Here is an 18,199-nt window from a genome sequence, read left to right on the forward strand (position 1 = left end):
TTACCGCAGATATTCATTTGTCACATTAAGAGATAGCAAATATTTGTCAAGCCCTTACAACATACATACAAGGCCTTACTTCTACCTCTTCCTGGGGTGCAGTCCTTGTTGCTAAGTAGCTCATTATTGGAGGTGCAGACAAGATGTAGTTGCATAAATTGAACATGCATTGACTTTAGGAAAACACCTAGGAGGTTTGTTGCTCATTATTTTAAATCCATGTATAATTTGATTACAAAACTAACAAATGTTTATCTGAGAAAATTTGCAAAATTGAGCAGTAAACAAATTGCACCCAATGGCGCAGAACCTGTAAAATTAGAAGTAGTCAATGTTAACATTTTGGTGTATATCACTAGGTGTACATTGTAAAAATGTATCATTATCTTTTGGAGTGTGTTTAAGAAATCCCCGATACACTAGGGTGTGTGTGTGTGTGTGTGTGTGTGTGTGTGAGTGATTTTTGCTTCCTCCTTTTAAGAGAATGGTATTTAGGGGATGATGGTATTTGAGAGTTTCAGTGACTAAATGTATTCAGTGACCAAATACAGTAAATCAACAAAAGAAATTTGAAAATGTATTGCTGATTAGAAAAAGTTAAGGGGCACCTGGGTGGCTCAGTCGGTTAAGCATTTGACTCTTGATTTCAGCTCAGGTCATGATCTCACGGTTTGTGAGATCAAGCCCCACATTGGGTTCCTCACTGAGGAGGAAGTCTGCTTGGAATTCTCTCACTCCCTCTCTCTCTGTCCCTCCCCTGCTCGCTCTCTCTCTCCCTCTCTCTCTCTCTCTCAAAATAGATAAATAAACTTTAAAAAATCTTTACAAAAACAAGAAAAAGTTAAAAATTAGATTTCTGGTGACTGGGTGGTGGAAAACCAGATAAGGCATATATTTGAGTCTAATCTGTGATGCATCCATAAAAATAGCTCTATGGGTTAACTGAAATGTCACCCCTCCCTGAGGCTGTCCCATTTTTCCTCTAGCCGGGTTAGCCAACTGGCCCCTCTATGCTCCCAAACATTTTCACTCTCTATGTTTTACCATATATTCATTATTTTAATACAAATAATAAGTAGTGCTATTTCTATATTATATTTTAGGAAGGACACATAATGTTGTGATTAAGAACATAGATTTTGGATTTAAACAGCCCAAGTTCAAAGTCTAGCCTTATCATTTGCTAGCTATTTGGCCTTGAACAAGCTATTTAGCCTCTCTGAACCTGTGTCCCCATCTGTAAAATGGGAATAATAGCACTTCATAGAACTGTGGTGACAGACAACTAGGACAATATTTGCAACAATGCTGACCCGCCCCCAAACACAGCCAATAAATAATAGGTATAATTATTTTTATTACAGAACTTGCCATGTTGCATTGCAATAACTGGTTTAGGAATGCTTTTGTCCCTTGACTGTGAGCATCCAGAGAGCAGGCCCTGCGTCCTGACCTCTCTCCTTCCCTGCAGAGTAGCTCATAAACAGCAAGCAAAAAGTAAGTAAATCTATATGTGTTTGCTGGACGATAAGGTAGTCATGGAAAGTGCCAGACCAAATGCTTTATCCTCCAGGGTACTGTACCCATACTGAGATTTTTAGAACAAGTTCTAACTACAAACCCTTGACTCTTAAAATCAATATTATACGGGGCCATTTCCACACTTAACATAAGCTAACACTTAATGAGCGCTTACTGTGTGGCAGTTTTGATCCCAACGGTTTACACTATATTTAAGCCGTTCTGTGAGGTAGATATTGTTTCTTCTTTAACAAATGAGGAAATTGAGGCCCAGAAAGGGTGATGTGAGCTCTGCGATTTCTGAGATTTTGTTAGGGTCCTCGGGAAAGTCCTGGCTCTCTATCTTTCCACTTGAGCTCCTAGGAAGGCAGTGAGGAAAAGAAGCGCCCAGATGTTTTTCTTTCTCTTTAGTAAAACATTCTATTTATTTTGCATTCCCTTGTCTCTTCTGAAAAAACAAACAAAAGAAATTCTTGCTTCATTCATGATTTTACCCCTGCTGAGGTCCAGGGCAGAATTTCTTCCCTGCAGAGCCCCATTAGGGCACTAATGAAGGTGACAATACTCCGCTGAGTACCCCAAGCAGTAATTATTTTTTTAAGACTGGTTTGAAATAGACTTTCAATACATTAAAATAATAATAACAATAATTCATATCCCACCTATGTGTATAAAAACAAATCACCTGTGAAATCGTAAAACTACCAATAAGCTAAATGAAATTGAGGGTGGAGGGTATTAAGAATTTTTCAGAAAGCAACTTACTCTCACAGAGAATTTTTTTTTCCCACATGGTGGTGCGGTTCCATTAATGAAATTTATCAGTCACTTGTTCGTGTTGCCTACACGAGTGAAAGATGTTTTAGAAATAAGAAAAACCTTGAATTTATTTTACTTCAAGGAAGCTGATTGGAACCTGTCCAGATTCCACATTTGTTCCTATTGACCAGAAGTCTTCTGACTTGGGAAAATATTTTTACTCCTCTCCCCCTTTTCCAAATGTCCTACAAAGACCTGCGTTAGGATGGGAAACATTTTCTGAGTCCCTAAGGAGTCTTCCATTGCCTGAAAGAGACAGTGGAGCTGCGTGCTGTGAGGGGGCCCCTCAAGGACGAAGATGTCTCAGAATAACCTTTTCAAACATTCTATGCATATTTTCTTCATTCATACTAACATCTGCCGTACGACAGACAAAATGTGATTCTGGACAGCATTTACGATTTCCTTCCACATACATATAAAAAGATGCCCCCCCCCCCCACCATTGTCACTTTTAAGACAACTATTGCATGGGGCCTGGCATATTTATTACTTAAAAAGTTGGTTTCAAGTTTACTTCTGGAATCAGAGAAATAGCAGAGGCCACTACATTAGAGAGAGCTCAACTTTTATTCCTCTCTCAGGAAATAAATACATTAAGAGGAATGAGGGAAAAGACCAACCAGTTCCCTGAAGTGGGAATTTTGCCTTAGTTTTACTAACATTCCCATAATAGTAATAAGCTAGAACACATTAAGTAGGAAACTGAATTCCATCTACTGAAACCAACTTTTGATGTACTAACAAGAATTCACACGTGAAATATGTATGTAGTGAATTTTTAAATCAGTTTAATCATAACGGTAGCTGGTGTCATAAAGGTAGCAGCGTTTTCTGTAGTGAAACAGGTAGCCCTTCTTTGGAAAAATACTTCGAGAAATACTATCACTGTAGAATTTTGTCCTGAATTTGAGGATGGGGTTGCTTCTGGCTTTAACTCTTGGAGGGAGATGATATTCTGAATGGATGAAATAAGAAGCGTCGTGTACTAAGAGTGGCAGATAATGTCCTCACTCAAGCTACTCATTAAATGTTTGGTAAATGAATGATGGAGAACGCTATTGGTGGTTTGGAGCATAAGGGTTGACATTTGGGATACTCCAGAAGCAATGTGTCTCATTTACTTCCTTTAGGAATAGGTTCATTCTTCCTTTCTTCCTTCATTCATCTGTTAATGCCATGTCAGGATCTGTCCTTGGAACTGAAAATACAACTATCACTCTTAGAGACATTGCTCTTAGAAAGCTGACATCCTAAGAGGTGGAGAGCAAAACAAACAAACAAAACTTTAGTCAATAACCTCAGGTCGAACAAGCGTTCACGGCTCTGATCCTGTCTGTGTCAAAGTTAGGACGTGCCTGGTATGAGAAGCAGCAAAGATGGCCGGCCTCTCTTGGGAGCTCCTGTCTCTGGACCTTTCCTAGGGGGCTGATTGTCTCAAGCTTTATCATCTGAAGCTTGCAATTAAAACACTGGGATCAGAAGAGGGCACTGCACTGAGAAAAACCCAAAATTGTCAGGATAGTAAATGAATCTCTTATGCCTTCTTTTTTGAAAAATGCTCATTTAGGAGTGTTAGGCTTTAGTTTACTTGGTTGTATCCACCATCAGAAAAATCGGTCATTTTAAAGTGAATGTATTTCCTTGAGGAGAATGGATATTTGATTGGGTCTATAGAACAGTGGTTATCATACAAGTTTCCTGGCTTCCCTGACTGCCCCTTCTCCCTACCCTTATCATCACCATCCTTCCTTGTTTTGCTTTATATACTATCATCAAGTAAAAAGGAGGGTTTGGAGTCTGCATTTACAATGAGGCTAGCCCACATCATCTTCTGAGACCAGACCATTTTCACTTCATTTGTGGCTCTGTAAAAAGGGTGCTATGTCCCTCTAGCTTTCCATGTAAAAGTAGCCATAATTTGCCTTTTTACAAAAATAAATGTTTTATTTATTTTTGAGAGAGAGGAGAGAGAGCGGGTGCAAGCCAGGGAGGGACAGAGAGAGAGGGGGACAGAAGATCCAAAGTGGGCTTTATGCTGACAGCAGCAAGCCTGATGTGGGGCTGGAACTCAGGAACCATAAGATCATGACCTGAGCCAAAGTCAGACACTTAACCAACTGAGCTACCCAGGTGCCCCATAATTTGCCTTTTATGACCAATATTTTTCTACCATGCAGAGAAGGAGGGAGTCAAAGTCTGGTTTCATTTGTTGCCAGTGGTTTTAGTTCAGGCAAGCCCTTTAGGTAGCTAGCTACAGATGGGGGAGGTCCCTAACCAAGAGATTGACTCTCAGTCTCAGATTTTAAATGTCTGGGCTGTTGAATTAGAATTCCTATGTATGACTCTAGTGCTTGGATGTTATTGCACAGTGAGTGTTTATTTATTTTCCAAGTGGGTCCACGGTTGTCATGTGTGAGCCATTGTTACCTTTCCTATGAACCGGCGTGACTGGATCCTGAAGAACAAGGGCACGGAATGGAGCCAGTCCAGCAGCACCTGGGGACTGCTTATCCTCTTCTTAGTGCTCTGGGCAGGACCATGCAGAGTCAGGGTGGCAGCAGGAAATCCAGGCTGCTGTAGGGGAGCAAGCGCTGGTGGCCCAATTTCAGGCCAAGCAGATGGAAGAAATGCCATCAGTCACCTGATGTACAATTCCGGGCCGAGTGGCACAGGTGTGGGAGGACTGGCAACACCAAGATCAGGACACTTCTTAATCAGAAGGGAGGTGGCCTTGGGGCAGTTGGGTGGCTTAGTTGGTTAAGTGTCCAACTTGGGCTCAGGTCATGATCTCGCAGGGTCTGTGGGTTCAAGCTGTGCGTCAGGCTCTGTGCTGACAGCTCAGAGCCTGGAGCCTGCTTCAGATTCTGTGTCTCCCTCTCTCTCTTCCCCTCCCCACCTCATGCTCTATCTCTCTCTGTCCCTCAGAAATAAATAAACATTAAAAAAAAATTTTTTTAAGAAAAAAATAAATAAAATCAAGAGTTTGAATCCCAGCCCTCCTACTTAATAATTGTGTAACTCTTGGGAAAATTACTTAATCTGTGAACTTGAACCTCCATTTTTTAAAAAATGGGCATGATTAATTTACCTTCCACTTAGGGTTTCTGTGAGGACCGGATGATGTAATTACAGTGCCTGGCTTGTAGGAGGTACTTGAAAACTTGTGGATATAATGATTGCCTTTGTAAGGAGCTCTCCGGGGTGCAGAAGAGAAAAGAACCACTGAACTGATAACTCAGGTTGGTCATTTAGCTGATCCTCATAAACTCGGAATAGTATCTCATGCTCTCTGCTCTACCAACATCTCTTATCCCTAGCACGGACCCATACGTTCATGAGTTTGAAAACTGTGTCCCGCAAATCACAACAGGAATGGCCAAGGTGATGTGTTTCAGAAATGGCATGTCTTCAACATTTGAAACGTAGAACCAAAGCTACTGTTTTAAGAAAACCCGTGGAAGAAGATCATTGGCCGTTTTAATGCTAGGAACTCATTAGTACCTTAGAAATGGTTGCCATGAACTACTTTCTATTAATAACTCAGTTGATTAGGCTGAATATTGAATGGGAACTTTCCCATAGCAATAGTCTCTTTGAGCGGCTCAAAACACAAAAAGCAAAAACTAAAACTATTCCTGGATGAGGTCTCGATCCTGGCAAAATTATTTTATAAGACACTTTAGAGCTGCAGGCAGGCTTTCTGCTTCCTTTCTCATGCAGTTGAGCGTAGCCGGGTGAAGCGAACAAGGAGACGGATGGAGTTTGTACAAACTCCACGCCCACAGCTCAGATGTGCCCCGCCTGACGATCCTCCTACCCTGCTTTACAGGTTCTATTTCACACCAGCCAACTGGCCTCCTTCAAAAAACCTGTCACATGTTTCCACATGGCCATCTACTAGGCTCTTAACCAAAGTACATGGTTGGGCCCAGACATCTTTGCGCATCTGACGGAACTCACATACATCATCCCACATAGTAGGGTCCATGGAGCCCAGGAATCCAGTACTGGGCTTTGAAGTCCTACTCAATGGTGCCCAAAGGAACAGACACAGGTTCCAGGGATGCCTTTCTTGCTTCTCCTAAAAAGATAGTCTCATCAAAGGCCTGAGTAAGAAAAGACAAAGATAGCAGTTATTTATCTGCATGAGCAGATTAACAGGAAACGTTGAGAAAAATAATGCGGGCTGAATTCTTTGCACAGACACATTAGCATCACAAAATAAACAGGCCAGGTGTGTGAATAGACCTTTTTTCCCCACTTAAGCACAGGCAGTGCTGTGCTCTTAGCAAGAGTCTTCTCTTTCTCAAGGAACTTCTTTATTTATTCTCCATTCCAAAATTAGTTCCCTAATTTGAAACAGCAATAAACAAACATTACTGAAGAAATCCCTTGGGCTGCCTTCTCCCACACCCTCTCCCCCCACACACATTTTTTTTCTGCCGCTTTGTTTGTTCTCAGTTCTCTTTGCCTTTGTGCCCAACACAAGGGCCTGCAGTGGTTTGACTTTCTGAAATCTCTTTAGAAGAATCTCAAAAGATACTTAAATTCCATTTTGACGGGAGGGAATTAAATTCACATTAATTTCAATCAATTACGTATTAAATCCAAACAAATCTCGGTTCCATCAAAGTAAGGATTTTAGTACTCTACTGGTTTTTAGGGCTCTGTAATTCTGTTGGCCTGTTCTAGATACCGCTGTACAGGGATACATATGGAGCCTCTGATCTAAGCAGTTACTGGAGCAGACTTGGAGAGAGATCCTTCCCCTCCCTCCTATCTCTTCTTGACTTGCAATCTTTGCTCCCTCCTCTTTCTTTCCTACCTTTCTTCCTTTGACCTCCCCTCCTTCTCTTCTCCCCACCAGCAAAGAATTCCATAGCCGTGTGGCTTTTCTCTTCAGGCTCATCTGAGCACCGTCGTCATTAAAAGAACGCTCTGGTCACTTGCCTGGTTGCTCTGGCATTTCCCCTGCTCTGCTGTGTCACGGGGGACTACATTTTCTTTGCCTTCTGGCTCCCGCATAGGCTGAGCCAAAGGGAGGGATAGGTAGAAGATCGGGGGGTGGAAGGAGGGGAGAGCCAGGGAGTTTCTCCTCTTCTCTTTCCGTTTGGAGCCATTTTTCTGGCAGTGGCTCCTTCTCCTCCATGCTTCCAACTGCTGTCGGACAGCCCCTCCCTTCGTGGTCTCAGCATCTGCCAGGAATCCTCCTCTGCGCTTCCGACTTCTCTCTGATGGTTCCATCTTCCAGTCTCTGATAGCACCACCTTCTCCCTCGGCTCCTCCAGCCCTAGGGGGTTAGCGCTTTCTGATTTTTGTTAAACTTTGGGTTATCCTCACCATCTCTGCTCAACTCTTTGGTTCTGGTTCTTCCATCACGTGTTTAACAAGTTCCCGTAATAACATCCCTCTGCTTGAAACACCCACAGTAGTTTCCATCTTCTCACCTTGCTCCTGACTGAACAGAGGGCTAACGATGGTAACAGCAGATAACGGCAGAACCTTCTAGATTGGTGCACACGTGGAAGTGCTGGGAGAGGGGTGTGCTTGAAGAGAGCGTGAAGTTCTGCGCCCTTTTCCACATACTTGATCCTTTGTGTCTCTTCCACCTGGCTGTTTCTGAGTTATATCCTTTTATAATAAACCAGTAATTGGGGGCACCTGGGTGGCTCAATCGGTTAAGCGTCTGACTCTCGACTTTGGCTCAGGTCGTGATCTCACAGTTCATGAGGTCAAGCCCCGCATCAGGCTCTGTACTGGCAGTGTGGGGCCTGCGTGAGATCCTCTCTCTTTCTGCCCGTCCCCCTACCTCTCTAAATAAATAAAGAAATACATAAATAAATGTAAAAAAAAAATACAAACCAGTAATCTAAAATCAATTTAAGAGATTATGACCTTCTCTGAACCTCTCAGTTCTCAAGTCTTACAAAGTCTTCATGAACTGAATCCAGATGACAAGAAGTCAGAGAACGGCAGAGCCTTAAGATGGAATGAACCCTAAATGACCACATGGAGGAGGGCAGCCTACCGAACTCACTCACCACCTCAAACCGGCCCCGTGCACAAGAAAGAAGCTATTACTGCCTTTGTGCAGTTGTGTATTTGGATGGTTATTTGTTATAACTGCTTATTCAGCTCCACTAGAGGAGAAAGTGAGCTGTCTGTGGAGAAAAGATAATTCTGATAATTCTCAGACAACAGCTTAAATCTTGAAAGTATAATTTATAGGCGTGCCTGGGTGGCTCAGTGGGTTAAGCATCTGACTTTGGTTCAGGTCATGATGTTGTGGTTGGTGAGTTCGAGCCCCATGTCAGGCTCTGGGATTCTGTGTCTCCCTCTCTCTGCCCCTCCCCTGCTCATGCTCTGTTTTTCTCTTTCTCTCTCAAAGATAAATAACATTTAAAAAGAGTAGTTTATATAAGTAATCATAAAATACATATTCAACTGTTTACTGACTTTTGGACTAATAAGCTCATCAAATTTACATGTGGTAATGAAATTTTCTTTGTGTATAACTCAATCAGCTCGGCAAATGTGTTTGGACTAATGTGTTAGTAGGTCTGTCAATGTTGAAAAAGGAATATAAAATTCCCAGACACAAGGGGTTAATCATAATTTTGATGTAGTAAAACAACAAATGTGAAAAGAACAAATAGGGACGCCTGGGTGGCTCAGTCGGTTGAGCGTCCGACTTTGACTCAGGTCATGATCTCATGGTTCATGGGTTCAAGTTCCGCATCGAGCTCTGTGCTGACAGCTCAGAGCCTGGAGCCTGCTTTGGATTCTGTGCCTCCCTCTCTCTCTGCCCCTCTCCTGCTCACACTCTGTCTCTCTCTCTAAAAAACAAATAAACATCAAAAATAAAAATGTCTCTCTCTCTAAAAAACAAATAAACATCAAAAATAAAAATAAAAATGAATTAAAAAAAAAAAAAGAAAGGAACAACAGCAACAACAAGAAAATAGCGACATCTCAGATCAATGGTTCTCCAGGGTGGAATGCTGCTATGGAGGACCTTATTCCATGTCCCTTTGGGGGTTTTATACATGCAACAAACCTTATAAATTTTTTTGGATGTTTATCTATTTTTGAGAGAGAGAGGGAGAGAGACAGAGCACGAGCGGTGGCGGGGCAGACAGCGAGGGATTCACAGAATCTGAAGCAGGCTCCAGGCTCTGAGCTGTCAGCACAGAGCCTGACGCACAGCTTGAACCCACAGACCCTGAGATCCTGACCTGAGCTGAAGTCAGACACTTAGCTGACTGAGCCACCCAGACCCCCCAGGCAGGAAACCTTATAAAACTAACAGCTGTCAAAGGTAGGTTGGGGTGCCTCTGAGGGGTACCCTAGGGAAACAGGTGAAGCGTCTTTTCCTCTGTGTGCCTGGGGCCCCCTGTTGCTTGCACTCTTCTAAACATGGAGAGGAAGATTTTCTGGCCTTACCTCGCTAATATTTGAGTTTCCAACAAAATGTTATGTGGAGTTCGTGAGTGATTTTCTTTCTCATTCCCATCTGAGTGGGCAATCCCAGCTGCTCGGCACCACTGTCTCAAGACCCCAGTGATGTGGTTTTGTTCACCGCTGTGTTCCATAATCTAGAATCTCAGCTGACAGTAGCATATCTTTGTTTATGAACCTGGGGAATATTTGCCAAAGAACAGTGGTTGGTAACTCTTTGTGAGTCGAAAGTGTTTTGGGAGAATCTGAAGACTGGTCAGAATCCTCCCCCAGAGAAATATGCGTATGTGCCATAATTGTAAGCAAGCATGTGCACACACAGGGGCATGCACATGTGCACACACGCACACACACGCACGCACACACACACACACACACACACACACACTTTGACATAAATCCCAGTAGGCTTATTGATCCCAGATTAAGAATCTCTCACTCCCCTACCCTGCCACATAGTCTTTGGTCATATATTGTTCTTCTATCTATAATCAAGATGCCCTGGGTATGGCCTATGTATGTAGCTGCAGTTTTATAAATAATTTATTTTCTTCCCATTCATCCCCCTTTTTTAAAAAAAAATATAAAACCTATTAGACACTATTTGGAGAGAGTCTTCCTTATTTTGGACTTATCCTAAGGCAGATAGTTCCATGTCTTACTTATGTTAAAAGATTTCTCTACAGCGATATTAAATGTTTCTGCACATGAAACAGTAATTTCTTCCTGCTGTTTTAAGATATCTGTCTTTCTTATTGGCACCACATGAGATAAAGTTCTGTAACTGGGACAGAGATTTATGGAGTGTTATTGTTGAATGTATGTTTATGTTGCTTTCCTGTGGTGAAAGACCCATAACACAAGACTTCCGTTTGGGGATTGATTTGGGGCCTAGTGTAACATGTAGGCTGTAATAAGTCACAGCAGATGCTGCTTATTCAGTCCCTGCTATCCCATGTGGTTTCCAGGGTGGATAATTTTGCTCATTCTTTTGGCCTTTGCTATGGCTTGTCAGGGACCGGACTCACGTTCATAACTCTGAGAAGTGCTCGGCTGTGAAATAAGTACTGAAAAGATGAAATGCAATTGATCCCGAGCCATTGTGATCTTTCAATCCCACGTAAGCAAGAAATAAGTAAAGTGACCCAATGCATCTTTTTGAGTTTAAAAGTCCATAGATTAAAAATATTTATGAATTGACTTGGGCAAGAAGGCTGGGGAAAACATACGTATTGGTTCTGCAAATAGATGGGAAGAAAGCAGTATGGAACATCGGTGATAAGCTGAATGAGGTCAGCCTACTGTATCTGTTTCTATCGAAATAAGACTGCTTTAGCATTAAAGTATTCTTTAATGTGCATCAGAAGTATAGGAGATGGCAGTTCCAAGATGGATTAAAAATGAAAAATTGGCTTTACAAAAACATTTAGAGCTATTTGTTGTATTTGAGCTTATTAGAAGAGGATATGACGCCAAACATCTTACTATAAGAGGAAAGTGGCAATCTTTCAAATTGAGCAATAAAAGCTGTGCAGGAGCCACAAAAGAAGATCCTGGAAAAACTTTGTATTCATTCACTCATTTCACATCATCCTTTGTCAGAGGAGGTGATGTTTTCCAGAATGAGAAGGCGTTGGCCAGGAGAAGAGGGACGGGGAGGCATCTCAGGCAGCAGAGACAGTATGTGCAAAAGGTAAGTGGGACTGAGAGGTCCGGAGCTGGGAGGACTTGGTGGGAGAAGCCTGGGCTGGGAGACTGGTGTAGCAGTCACAGGTATGCCAGTGGAATATCCTGAAGTCAAAGGTTTTAGGAGAAGAAGGCAGAGCAATGAGTATGGAGAAAAGAGCATGGATTCTTGAGTCAACTAGGAGGTAGAAAAACAACAGAACTCCCAGAGAGGCAGAGTCAGACGATAACTGAGAGAACAATTTAGGATGACGTTTACTTCTGGCTTGGGTTAGTGGATTGATGGAGGTGCCATTCACCATGACTGGGGATAAAGGACGAGGACTGGGGTTGGGATGGGTGGAGATGATGATTTCTCTTTTCATGTAGTTTCTCTTCTGAATATATTGGGCTTGAGGTAGGCGCTCAGTAGATACGCGAATATTTGGAACTTGAGCTTAAGAGATAACAGATTCGGGAGTCATCAGTAGTTGAAGCCTTGGGTGTGGGTGAAATTAGGGAGAAGGAGGGTTGACAATAGAATCTAAGATAACATCATATTCAAAGGAAAAAGGCAGGGAGAAAGGAATGATAAACAATATTGAGAAAAAGCAGTGAGACCATTAAGAGGACAAGAAAGGGAGGTAGCAAACAGAAGCCGATAAAAAGAGGGTCCAAGAAGGCGGCTGGGAGTCATGTGATACAAGGACATAAAACTGCCTTTAAGATGTGACAACTGAAAGATTGCTGAGGACGTTGGTGAGATCAGTTTTACTGCAGTCATAGGAGCAAAGGATTGAGGAATGAAAGGGAGGTGAGTAAGCAGATGAAAACCTACTACAGTTTTGTAAAACTTGACTGGTGGGAGAGAGAGCTTTTAAAACCCAGGCTCCTTTTTCAACAAACATAAGAATGCAACCTTATTGCCTCAAAATTCTGATCAGGTAGAACTCCCTTCTTGCAGGGGATCATGGCTCAATCTTCTGGATATTTCAGTCAACCAAGCAGATTGTTTCTAACTTTACTTATAATAATTTATACTATAAAATAATATTTTTCCAAAAAGATACTTATAGTATAGAACAAAATATCATCTGCTCCCCAAGACTTTCATATGCCCTGCTACCCATTGAGGTTGCTAATGGAGACCTCACTTGGACAGCTCAGCACCGTGATAGGGGCTTGGGGGGTTGCTTACACTCTTTAAGTTTCAAGGTCAGTTACAAAAGCAAAGAGTCATGGATAAATTATTATTAAATGGAAACCATGTAGAACTATGGTGTCTTCAATAGCAACTAGCCTAGGAAACAGCTAATTGGGAATTTGAAGATTCCATATGTAAGTTCTCACATGTCTGTAGTGAGCCAGACAGACACTTTTGAGGTTTCTAAGAGACACATGCCCTGATGCCCCATCTCTATCAGCTCTACCTAAGATCTTGATTCCATTTTTCACCTTTGCATTAAGGCAAGGCCATCACACTGGCCCAGGGATTTGGGATGCATTGCCCTTGGCAGATGTGTCTCCACAGCCGTCATTCTCCTTTGAGGTGACCATCATAGCCAACCACCAAGACCGTGATGGAGAGACTTCCCTGAGCACTCCTTCTCACCTCTTATCCCTCCCACACGCTGCCCACAATCTGTGGGCACAAGATAGATAGTGAAGCAGAAAGGACCTCTTCCACTGAAGAGAGCCCAATAAAGAAATCCAAGGACCTTGCATTTACAGCAAATGCTGTGTGTCCTTAACACAAACCCTCACTCGGCAGGAGTTGGTTATCAGATTTGCCAGTTTCTGACATATCCTGATGGAAGAGATCACCAAGTACGGAAATACTGATGGGAAGGTATTTTTAAAAAGTGTGTGTGCAATATTTATTTGTTTGTTTACTTACTAGGGTCAATTCAGAAAACACCACCCCCCCCCAAATTTATAGGCTACATATTTTGCCCAAGATAAAAATAGCTTTATTATATTTTTCTGATTATAAATTAACACATGCTTAATTACTACAAAAACTTGGACATCATTTGTATGAAGAAGAAGTAAATGTAGTTTGAAATTCCAAAGCCCATAGGAAGCCATAGTTTAAAAGACAATTCAAGTGATTTCTTAAATATTTTACTTTATGACTAGAAAAATGTCAATGAGTGCCTTTTAGCCACTAAATTTTTGAATATTTGAAAATTTATATTTAAATGTATGAAATGGAGGAACATAAAGGCAGCTTTCTAATCTTCCATTGAGAATGGAAATCCTGGACTGCACTGTAGCCATCGATCAGTTGCCTATCATGATCAAAAAAATGCTTGGGGCAGCATATGAAGGGCTGGGTGGATGGTGAGGCCTGAGGGTATGCAGGGGCAGTATCAGGACTCCCATTGCCTATAGGACTTGGAGGGCATTACAAAGGAAAAGGGAGTTATATCCATGGGATGAAGGTGCCAAAAACCTGGAAAGCTAGAGCGTCCATTCCTGGAAGTTTCCAGACCCTGACCATCATGTTCACCATCCCATCCTAGTTATGGGCCAGCACAGGACTGAGTAGGCACTCAAATACTTCTTGATGTCGGTCAAGTTCCATCCTCTTCACTATTTGGCCCTGGGGTAATGATGGGAGTCCCCAATGATGGGGCAAGAATGGGAGTCCCCAAGATTGAGCTTCTTCCATGGCTGATAATCTAGAGCAACTATGTATCAATCAAAATCACTCAGTGGGACCAGACCATTTAGGCATGGAGAGCCCATGTGCCAAGAAGTAATGAGATTCTTTTTCCTATGCCCAAGCTAAATCTGGATGGTGACAACTGCTTTAGGCTGATAAAGATTCACAAAAAAAAAATTAAAAAGTTTTAAGCATGCTTTCGGATTCAGTGGAACTGTGGAAGCATGCCGGACCCTGCGGGACCCCTCCCGGAGTAGATGCTAGGGTTTTTATTTTTATTTTTAGCTTTTTAAAAAAAGTTGATTTATCTATTTTGAGAGACAGAGAGAGCACGCGTGCAGGGGAGGGGCAGAGAGAGAGAAAACTTCAAGCAGGCTCTGCACTGTCAGCATGAGTCATGGCCGGAACCCACAAACCACGAGATCACGACCTGAGCTGAATTCAAGAGTCCTACGCTTGACCAACTGAGCCACCCAGGGGCCCTGATGCTAGTTTTGATACGAGTTGTAAGACGACTTCAGGAGGTTAGGAACTCTTGGAGCAATTTATAGGCCTAATGCACCACAGAGGAAAAGGCATTTGAGACCCCTGAGCTGTGCTGTGTCAGGGTCATTTTAGGTGCAGACTCAAGAGTTGGGGAGAACTTGTCAAGCACCCACTTGCTGAAATGGGGGCTGGTGCAGGTGAGGCTGAGGCATGGCAAAAAGGCCCCAAGGGGGTCAAAGACATAGGCCTGTGCTCCCTTCCCTTAATCATATTGACACGTATGGATTTGGGGAGAAACATCCACATTTTGGTATGTCTGATGGGAGAGGAGGGTATGCATCTTTTCAATAGAAGTTACACTTGTTTTGGAAGTTGAGTTACTTTCTAGTGTCCTGGCCCATGTGGTCTCCTTCTTCCTCTGTATAGGGTGGACTATGCCTTGGTGGTATTCTCTTTAAAGTTTTTCCAGCTTTATTCAGAATTGAGGTAGATCATCACTGTGAAGCCATCATAGGACTTGTTTTGTTCTACCTTGCTGTGAAAGTCCTTGAAATTGCTCTGAGATCCATCTGGAAATAATTACTGAGATTATAGGCCAGTTCAATTTACTTAAAATAATAGTACACGAAATTCGTTTATCAGTTCAACAATATTTATTGAATATCATGTATGTTCCCAGGCTCTGGGGCATACAACAGTGAACCAAAGAGACAAAAATTCTGCCTTCATGGAGCCTCTCACACAGATGTCAAGATTGAGAACACTGTGGAAGCAATGAGTGAACGTGCTATGAAGCCTTGGTTTATATTTCCAAGTTACATTTCAGTTGATTAGTCGATAGTACCTCAGCCTGGATTATGTCACCTTGGTTGTTAATAAATTATTTTTTTTTTGTTAAGCATTTTCATATGCTAACACTAGTGAGGAGTGTCTACACTGGACTCAAATAAATGGGCATCTAGTTTTGGGGACCTACAGCAGAAACAATATTTTTTCACGTTTGCTAAATTGCTCTTCATTTGGGATAGACAGCCAGTACTCTTTCCCTCTGCCCTAATATTTGCTTTTCCTTACGGTGCTCCTTGAGTCTCCTCAGCAACGAGATGACAGGTCCCCAGTTATCATTGGAAAAATGAAAATACTTTTTCAAAAAGATTGGACAAAAGTCTGGCTGTTTTTCAGACAGATTTATTGTTTAACAGCAAGGTTTTGCCATAATGCTACAGCTTGAGAGGAATTTAAAAAGACAATTATTTTAGTAGTTAAAATGACAGAATGCCAAATTATAAAAATGTCAGGGGAGAAATGCAGGCAATTTAAATTTCCTGGCAATGGGTCTATAATTTATTTGTGGGATCAGAGTATTCTGAGCTACGGACAAATGCAGTTTGTGGAGAGAAAAATTACACCCAGAGTTTCACTGCCTGATTTTAGTGCTCAATTATACTGTTATGTTTTTACAAAGAATAGTTGCTTTTAATCTTCACATAGGCTAATACCTATAAGGAACCCTATCCGTGAGACCTTTGAATTCTTCTCCTTTTTTTTTTTCTCACCTTCAAAAAGCTTTAGGGGCGCCTGGGTGTCTCAGTCAGTTAAGCGTCTGACTTCCGCTCAGGTCATGATCTTGTGTTTCATGAGTTCAAGTGTTGCATTGGGCTCTGTGCTGACAGCTCAGAGCCTGGAGCCTGCTTTGGATTCTGTGTCTCCTCCTCTCTCTGCCCTTCCCCTGCTTGTGCTCTCTCTCTCTGTCTCTCAAAAAATGAATAAATGCTAAAAAAAAAAAAAAAAAAAAATTAAAAAAAAAAAGCTTTAGTGCATGTTCCTGCCCAGGAGAAATTCTATCAGTCATTTTACCCTCTAACATTCTTGTTGTCATTTATCTACAGTTTTTAATTTTTTAAATTAATCTTAGTTTTTATTGATGTATAATTGAAATTGGTATAACATTAAAGTAGTTTGAGGTGTACAATGTAATAGTTTGATATTTGTATATATTGCAAAATGATCACCAGTTGACAGTCCGGTTACTGTTGTATTTTTTTCTCCTGATGAGAATTTTCAAGATCCACTCTCCTAGCCGCTTTCTATATACAGCTTCTTAAATACTTAAAGTAAGAGTAGTGTTTTTTGTCCCGGAGGCTGAAAATGCCAACAGAAATATTTTTTACAATACCTAATGTGAATTTCAAATAATACTTTCAGTATTAAGCATTTATTTTCAAAGCACTCTTTAAATACATAAGAAAGATTTTCTTTCGCAGGAAACTACATAAGAAATACTAATTCAGTGTTTACTGTATTTAGAGCACTATTCTAAACTAAGAGATAAATACTAAAGAAATAAGACGGTACTTGTTTTTTGACATAAAAGAAACAAAGAGCTCACAGATTAAATGCTCACAAATGTGAGAGGAGGTATAGGGTCCTGAGGTGAGAGACTGTGCCCTGAAGCAAGACTGGCTAGATTGAAATCCTGGCTCTGATGTTACCATTGTGTAACCTCACGCGAGTAACTTAATTTTCCTCTGCCTCAGTTTCATCATCTGTAAAATGGGATTAATAAAAATTAAAGTAATGATCGTATTTGCTGTAATTATTGTGTCTAACAACAATTTATAATTAATAACCCACCTCTTTGGGCTGCTGTGAGGGTAAATAATGAATTAACATACATTCAGAGCACTGAGAACACTTTTGAAAACAGAATAAGCTCTCTGAGATCATGCTTATTGTAATGGGCCTGGTGCTTTCAGACTACATTGTTCTATTCATTCATTCATTCATTCATTCATTCATTTTCATTTTACAAGAGGGAGAGAGTGCCTGAGGGAGGGACAGAGAGAGAGAGAGAATCCCAAGCAGGCTCCGCGCTGTCGGCCCAGACCCCGATGCAGGGCCTCGAACTCATGGACTGTGAGAGATTCTGACCTGAGCCGAAATCACGAGTCAGATGTTTAACTGACTAAGCCACCCAGGAGCCCCTGAATTATTCCTTTAATCTAGATATCCATCATCTCTAGTTGGAGAGGCCAAACATTTATAAGAGAAGAACTAGAAAGAACTGGAATACAAGAATAGGTACTGAGAGTCTGTGGCATTAAGATGTTACCCTGGAAGAGAATGCAGGATGCATTTCAAGAAGATGGTGAGGATAGAGGAGAACGGAGTTTGGTCTCAAAGGATAAGTAAAGCGGGTGAAAACTAAGTCTTTGGGTAGGTAGATGAAGAGAGAAAATATGGCAAAAACAAAGATGCTTAGGTTTTTTAGAACTGGAAATCCCTTAACACATTCAGGATGATGTAAAATAACTAAGGACAGAAAGCATGAAGCTTCTGGTTAAAATTCTAAAGCTGGCTGCAGATAGGGCCAGTGAGAACATGTAAAATTATGACTTCCGGCCCATTATTTCTTTTGCTACACCAAAACGAGGTAGAAGCAGGTCATATGGTCGTTTTGTTGTTCATTTCCCCAAAACTGAATTAAAATAATTTTTTTAGAGGGCTCCAGTTAAAAACAACTAGGATAAAAGAAGAACAAGAAATCCTGCGCATTTAGTGGTAATTCTCTTCCTGGGA

This window comes from Acinonyx jubatus, chromosome C1 (genome assembly GCF_027475565.1).
Source record: "Acinonyx jubatus isolate Ajub_Pintada_27869175 chromosome C1, VMU_Ajub_asm_v1.0, whole genome shotgun sequence".
Classification (NCBI taxonomy): Eukaryota; Metazoa; Chordata; class Mammalia; order Carnivora; family Felidae; genus Acinonyx; species Acinonyx jubatus.